The sequence below is a fragment of the Aptenodytes forsteri genome, unplaced genomic scaffold, assembly GCF_000699145.1.
Source record: "Aptenodytes forsteri isolate BGI_AS27 unplaced genomic scaffold, ASM69914v1 Scaffold2, whole genome shotgun sequence".
Classification (NCBI taxonomy): domain Eukaryota; kingdom Metazoa; phylum Chordata; class Aves; order Sphenisciformes; family Spheniscidae; genus Aptenodytes; species Aptenodytes forsteri.
The window spans coordinates 8,187,041-8,194,990 of record NW_008795695.1 but is presented as its reverse complement, the minus strand read 5'-3'; positions in this window follow the sequence as shown (position 1 = coordinate 8,194,990).

Here is a 7,950-nt window from a genome sequence, read left to right as displayed (position 1 = left end):
AAAGTAAACACACGTTCTCCCCCAGATTCAAGAAGAAATCAATGACATAGGAATAAAACAAAGCATGTGCATGTGTTTGCAAGAAGGAGATACCTTGATGACCATCTGGACTTCTTAATTTTCATCCTCACAAAAATACCTTAGCAAATACTTTTGGTAAAACCATCTACCATGGACTCCAACTGGCTTCAGTGGGTTGGCCACATTTACCATTAAAAGAACCCATAACGTTTCTGTGGATTCTCACATGAGGAAGACCACTATTGTACTTTCTTAAATGCCAGCATTTAAGGACTATGTAATTCAAATAATAATAACACTCAGAGGGGGCTCTTGCTCTTCACAGTGCAATTAACTGGGGGTTTTAGACCACAGCTGTTTTTAGAGTTCCCAGAGGTCAAGAGGAATGTCACGTGCAGGAGAGATTATAATGCTGTGATTTACAATCCTTTTCACAGTCATCAGCCCCACTCGTCTCCGAGTGATTACTCAGTGTCAGCGGAGGCTGTGGAGAAGCCGGCAGCACAGACCTACACAAGAAGTGCCGCACTTCTCAGTAGTGATTCACCCACCGAGCACAGAAAGCCTTCAGAGAAACCTGCTGCAGCCTTCTTCAACTGGAAAGATGGGCTGCATCTACACTGCCTTGTCAGTGTGCTTCCCGGCACCCCTTCCCTGACCCTCCATGCTGCCCTGGCCTCAGACTGTCTGCAGGGGTGCCACGAGAGCCTCTCGGTTGGTACAATGGGCTGGGAACCTCAGCAGTGGCTTTCCCAGAGCTGCCCAAACCCCTTATGTACCCGCAGGATAACACAGCGCCGGCCAAACCACTGCACACCCAAACTGCTCCCTGCCCTGCCACAGACAGCGTGTCTCCTCTGAGGTTGCACGTCAGCCGGCACACCAGTGCCAGGGGACTGCAGCAAGCTCCCGCACCAAAGGCAAGTCCCGCTTGCTACTCGTCCTGCCACAAGGCCCACGGACTTCCTCCACCCACACAGAGCCCGGGCATCGCCAGCCAGCGCAGCAAGCCTCTCTGGGCACAGCACCGCATGCATGGGCCTGACACCATTTTGTCACGTGCAAGGCTATTGCTCCCCATCCTCCCTGTCCCAGCCGAGCCCTCTCCACCCACCCCGGAACCTAAGCTGCAAAGCCAGGGTGCTGCAGAGGCACAAGCCCACCCGGTGCTGCCTCCAACTCAGGCAGGCACCAGCCGCCTGGTGTGGGAATGCACCTCCCGGCACACGGAGACCCCAGGTCATAGACTCATAGAATCATTTATGTTGGAAAAGACCTTTAAGATCATCAAGTCCAACCAAGGTGATGCACTTGTCCCTTGGGGACAGAGAAGGAGGCGCATATGAGGATCCATGAAGTGACCCCAGTTCTGGCCTACCCATTTACCAGCAGCTGTGGCACCCCTGATTTCTGCCACAGGCCACCTGCCCACACCTCATTCTGGCTTGCCACCAACATTTAAGCCCAGGTCTCATGAGAAGTTCAGGCTCCTGAGCTGGCAGTCTCTGGGCAGGGGTAGCAGAGGATGGTGGGGGAGTGCTTCTTGGAGGTGGCTAGGGCTAGGGGGAAGGAGGAAGGAGAAAGGCAGGTGCAGCACCAGCACTCACTAGCCATGTCTCTCTGTGCACTCCATAACCCCTATGGCATATCCAAGGACCACCAAATGGGCATTACTGTCAGCTCTGTCAGTCACAGGCGACTCCTGCAGACCGCCGCCCAAAGCACAGACCGACACACGGTAAGATCTCAGGACAACCCCAAGCATCTAAGTATACATTGAACAAATACGCACACATTTTTTAAAGCCAAATCTTGGGCCGTTGATTGTCCTTTTGCGATTAACTAAAGTTTCCTTCAGCCACAGGGCAAATATCTCCCAGCAGCTCTGCCAGTATATCCAGCCCTGGGAGAGAAACCCTTTGCAGCTCTATCTCCTGATCCACTAAATCACTTTTCAGTGAAGCTTAACACAGATACCAGAGCAAGCCAGCAGCAATTTCTCTGCGCATGTGGAACATGGAAGAGCCACCACATCAAAGCGGGGGCGGCCACTACTGACCTGGAGGCCTGTCAGTGTAGGAACCCCAGGGTGAAAGTTCCCATGAACGAGTAGCTGAGCATGACCCAACATACCAATCCCCCACCTTCCAGCTCAGCCTGCATCCTGTGTAACAAGCAAAGCCTCGGGGTCTGGAGCTTCTTGAAAACTACTTTTCCAGCCCAAGATTACACAGATTTTCCTTCCTGATGATAGTCCTCCTTTCTCTGGTAGGAATCCTAAGCTCTCCTAATGCGGCTCAGATGAATCTGACCAGCATCACGAGTGCACTAGTTCATTTTTTGTTTCGTTTATTTTTTCCCTTTTGGCTGGGTGTAGCTGTTATGTAATTTTTTTCATCAATATAGGGGAGGGCATTATTTATAGGGGATTACAGGGATTACTAAAGCAAACCATTTGCACTTTCCAGTGGCTGGTACAACTTGCAATATCCTACCCTGCCTCATAGTTAACAAGTTGGAGGATCAAACAATTTTGGTTTGATTTTCCTCCAGCATGCTGACGCTGCACAAGTCTTGTGTCTACACTTTGAGCGCGCTGGGCACAGACCCATACCCACCAGCTGCTTCCAGTACTCCTCTGTGCAAACACACAGATTGCTTCAGGGCAGGAGGGAGGGATGCGCTTTGGTTTTTCCCCCCAACATTCCTACTCACCTCTGTGGCCTGTACTTAGCGTGGGTCCCTTCACCTTCTCCGCGCAGACCCTTTACTCCTTTGACACCATTCTCCATCACACTTTTCACCCAGTGTGGTCTGTTATGACCATGGCTGCGGCCACTTACTCTCGAATGGGATGCTCGGCCCCATTCACCCCTCCACCCCAGTGCTATGGATCCTAGCACTTCTAAGGTGCCTACCTCCTTGACATTTAAGGAGTGAGTGTATTTCTTTCACGACATTCCCACTCGCTGAGCAAGAGCATGGCAATGATGCCCATGCATTAATAAGGTAATAAACATCCTGCTCTTTACATTTTCCTCAGTCACATATATCTCCCAGGTACCAAAGCATACAGATGGAATAGTTGATTATATATGACATTTTCATTCTGTTTGTCACATACAAAAAACAGCGGAGCAGACAGCCTGCAAGAACACTGAGTATGCAACACTGAGTATGCAACAAGCCTTCTCCACCCTGCCCCACCCCACTGCTGCTTCCAAGGTGAATTGTGAAGGGAAACTCAAAATTAAAGATTTTTTCTGCCTGCATGTAACTTTCACGTCAGCCCTCGGCAGAAAATTGAGCTGAACTTACCTCATTACCACAGTCAGAAGCTCTGTGAGAGCCCTGCACGTGTTAGGCATTCTCCAAGGTGCACCAACCAGCCCCTGTGCGGAAGCGTCATGTGAGTCTTCATCAACAAAAATTCAGAAGCCAGCAAACCCTGCTAAGGTGGCTAAAGGACTCCCCTTGGGAGAAAGTGCATCGTACTGTCAGGATACATCTGCTCCTACAGAACTCAGGCAGAGGCCTCTTACTGATTCAGTGGAGCCGTGCTATCCCCCCAAACTATCCCCAACGTAAACGTGTTGAAGTTTTTAATAAGCCAGATTTTCTATGTGCCAGTTAGCATTCTCCAAACAAGGTTGACTTGGCAGCCTAAGCACAATGCAAAAATAACAGGGACGAAAACTCTCCCAGGTTTACAGTGAGCATTACCTCCCATTAAAAATGCTTTTAGAAGGCAACCTTGAATACTCCAGAACTGGAATCTCTCAATGCATCACTCCCCTTGTGAACCAGCATTCAATAAGTGGCGACTCTCCCACTCCTCCACAGCCTTGCACAAATAGCTGTGCAAAGAGGAGCAGCATTAGCCTAAGGTAGTCCACCAGCTGCAGCCTGCGTGTTTTTAAAGGTCTGTTGAAGCAGCACTAAGAAAGCAACACATTTCATAGGTCATGGAGAGTAACACATTTTTAATCTTCCCTTCATGCAGCTGTTGGGAAAATGCATGATTTGGCTCCACATCAGTTCTCACTTTTATCCTATCTGAACCTCAGAATTACAGGAAAGGACACAATAATGATTCCTTTTTTAATTTCCCTTGTTCTGTGTTCAGTAGCGCAGTCCCAATTAATTTATCAAGCACCTCATTGGCTATAGTTTGTGTTTTCCCGAGAGCTCTTCAGTCAGATGTTACGTGAAAATCATGCCAGCCACAAAGTTTGAAAAAAGTGAATCATAAAATCAAAAAGGCCAGTAAAAAAAACCTCACATTTTAAACAATACTGATGATTTTTAAGCCCGTGATTACATGCCACGAGTTCAAAATATCTGGGGGGTTTGCCTTATGATTCTTGAACATTTATGCTGGAGACACTGGCAGTGCTGGACAGATCCTAGGAGCCTCTCTGAGCAGAAATAATGTCTGGCAGACTGGTCATATCTTAAGAGAAATTTCTACGACTCCAACAGGACTGCTTTAAATTTCAAAGTCTTCCTTCATAACAGAGTGTAGCAACTTACCAAACAGAAACTGATCTCATTAAGTGACAGGTGATGTGTTTCAGCGATCAAAGCCTAGATTTAACAGTAGGAGCCCATGAGTCACGTCCACTGTTGCCATCCTAACGGCTCCTCGGATGCTTTCCAGAGCAATACATCCCTGCACGTTTGCTGTACCCAGCTCAGCCTGCAGCTCTGACAGTCTACTCCTAAGTAGAAGTCCAGCTGAAAGGTGATTTTCAGAGTGCCATTAAAACATTTAGTGACAGAAATATTCTGCTGACGCTGAGGATCCTGAAATTCTTTAAGCTCACACTATCAACAAACAGGATTTTGACAGACTAGTCAGATGTACAAAAGATGCACAGGCTCTGGGTCTGTGGGAGCAAATCACTGCACGCACAAACCTCCTGGGGTCAAGCCAGTGGCCACAGCGAGTGCTCTGCAAGCAGAGTGCCGAGTGCTTTGACGGTGCAGAGCCCTCAGTCTGCTGAAGAAACCTTCAAAGTCCAAGATTCAGCCGAGAAAGAGAGAGAACATCAGGAAAAAGGAGTGATTGAAGACATACCTAAGACCTTCACCATAAAACCACTCGTGCTCATTTGTCTGCTGAAGGTTAAGATGGAGAAAACATTCCTGAGCCAGGAAAACTGCCAGTTGTTATTTTAATACTTACCCAACTCAGTGTTTCTCCACAATCCACAAACAAGAAAACCAGAGTATCTAGGAGCATAAAACTACTTATTTTATACACTTGGGAACATAATCTAAGGAAGGGTTGAAGAGCTTCACTATCGGATTCTTTCGTAAACAAAATTTAAAGTACTGGTATTCAAACTGTTTAGGCCCTTGGGAATGCCAATGGAGTTTGACATTTTAGGTATTTGGCCATGGTTTGGCTGCACAGACTCTTCTGGCTCTCCAGCGACACCACAGTGTCCTGAAATTTGAGTCTTAGAGATCAAGAGTTGCTTACAGGCCGGTGGAACAAACCGGCTATCGATGAGCAAAAAGGCAAACACATCTGAAAGACGTGCTAAGGTTTCCTTTTCTCTGCAGGGAGAATTTATGATCGTTCAGGGTACAGTTACTCGATTTCTTCCGTGGCACGACTCAGACTGCTCAAACCCAGAACTGTTCAAATCTTCCGATATACTCCAGTGTCCATTCCTGCATTTACAGCTATTGAGAGAGAAGGCACATACTGTTATGCATTAGCTTCCCAAAATAGCTAACTACCAGTCTGGGTGGTTGACTGGGCTAAACAAATTGCAACCCAAGACTCCATCCTTAGCCTCCCCCACCCCCTATTAAAAGAAAAAAAAATGTTCATATTAGAAACTATCAATTATGAAGAAAATACTACATCCAGTTGAGAGCCAGCTATTCAGCAGACTTTTTATAAATAAATCCTGCTGCTGAGAAAGCACCAGTGCTTATGCAACCACGCACCAGTCCGGCAAGCGCGGCTCTGCTTGCGGCCACTGTTTTCAGTGGTCAGTGTTTCTATCCCAAAGGCAAAGACGACTTTCAGTCACTCCCCTTTGCACATTTAGTACTTCAGAATACAGGAGAACAGGCTTGGTAACATCTCCTTACGCCTTGCTTTGTGGCCTACTTGAGACCACTTTCCCTCGGAGCTGGCACTGCTGTATTTTTGGGGGATCAGCTGAGGCTCCGAGAGATGTGCTACTACTGATTCGCTCTTGGGATAAGTTGGACGCAGGAGCCCAAGTCTTCTGTTCTTGACATCCATCAATCTTCTGTTAAGATCAGAAATGAGCCCCACAGAAAAGAGGGGCATGAATGTCTGACTGACAAAAGGTCCTAATTCAGAACAAATAATGTCACGTATTTAATAATAAGCTGATGGGCTCATCTCTAATGAGCATCTAGGATTTTCCTACTGAATGCAGGCATCAACCCAGAAATTGGAACAAATTAAATGCAAAATTTAATACTACACTAAAGGAAATTGAATAAAGACAAACATACAACATTTATATGTGTACAGCCTCTGTTGATAATCTTCTTCATTTTGTGAAGTTGAAAGCTTATATATTCTTTCTACCCAAATGAAATCTAGGGCCCAAAGTCCTAGCCAGAAGCACAGTGACTTTAAACTATAGGCTTTCTGTTCACTTTCTATTTAAGAAAAGCTTCTGAGAAACTTTTGAGTAAAATACATTCTTTAAAGCATTCTGTATTTCCCTACTTGTAGTTTGTGCTTTCTACGCTGCGAATCTGAATTTTCAGCAGCCCACCAGAGAGGTCAGCTCAGGGAGCCAAGCCTGTAGCATAGACTTACAAACCTACGGCTCCTCCTGGCTAAGCTCACACCCACATGGAAGGAAGGTCTGTCCTACAAGCAAAAATCATTGGTAAGAAAAGCTCTGCCTGGAGCAGGCACCAGTGCACACAGCAGCCACGTGATCGAAACTGGCAGTAACTGCAAAAAAAAAAAGCACACCTAATATAGATCCAGCTTCAGTAAGCATGTAGTGCATTCTCTCTATTCTCCCAATATTTTTTCCAGGAAAGAAGAGACAAAATGTGACGGTCTGCTCTTAAAAGAAAACCAGATTTAAAATCAGAAAAACCATGGGAGGGGGCGGGGATGACAAAACCACGAAAACCACAAACACACACACATTCACACATTCATGTCTCCTAAATAAAGATGTACAGAAAGAAAATTTCCTTTCATTTTTCTAATTCACTTTTTCCTTAAAAAAAAGAAGATACTCAGAAGAAACACTCATTTCTTTCTCCCCCGAAGTTCTGTATCTAAAAAAAAAAAAAAAGCAGCATCCCCCCCCCAAAATGACCCAGCTACCTCCACAAAAGAGAACAGACAAACGCGTGATGAAATAGCATCATGGGTCTCTGGGAATCTGACCTTGGCCTCCAGACTGGCCTTCCCTTTGGCAACGCACAATGCTGGAGTGCCGGAGGAGGCAGCTTCTAGATGAAGCTTATTCAGGTAAAGAACATCCTCTGTGCCTAACAACTTATCTGTGTCAACTTACTTTTTTCTACAGAAATTGCACGCACACTCTTAGTTGCGAGAAATGGCCAGCGCATTGCTTCAGTAGCATGGGAGAAATATGGAGATCCTCTGGAAACTTCTGAATTTACCTGCAGTCAGACCTGCAGGTTGTACTACATTAATGTCATCTTTCGCACACACATTGCTGTTTCTCTGGTTTTTACAAAAGAAAGACAAAATATACGTTAAGACCTTTGTTCTGATGGTTTTTTTCAGTTCGAAATGTCCACCTGGGTCTAGCTGATGGTAAAGCAAAGCATCTTCTATTCTTCTGTTCATATATAAGCATGGTTATTCTCCAACCTGCCACCTGGAAGTTTCTGGCCTTTTCTATAGAGAATAAATTTTTACCTGTACTTTGAACAGTT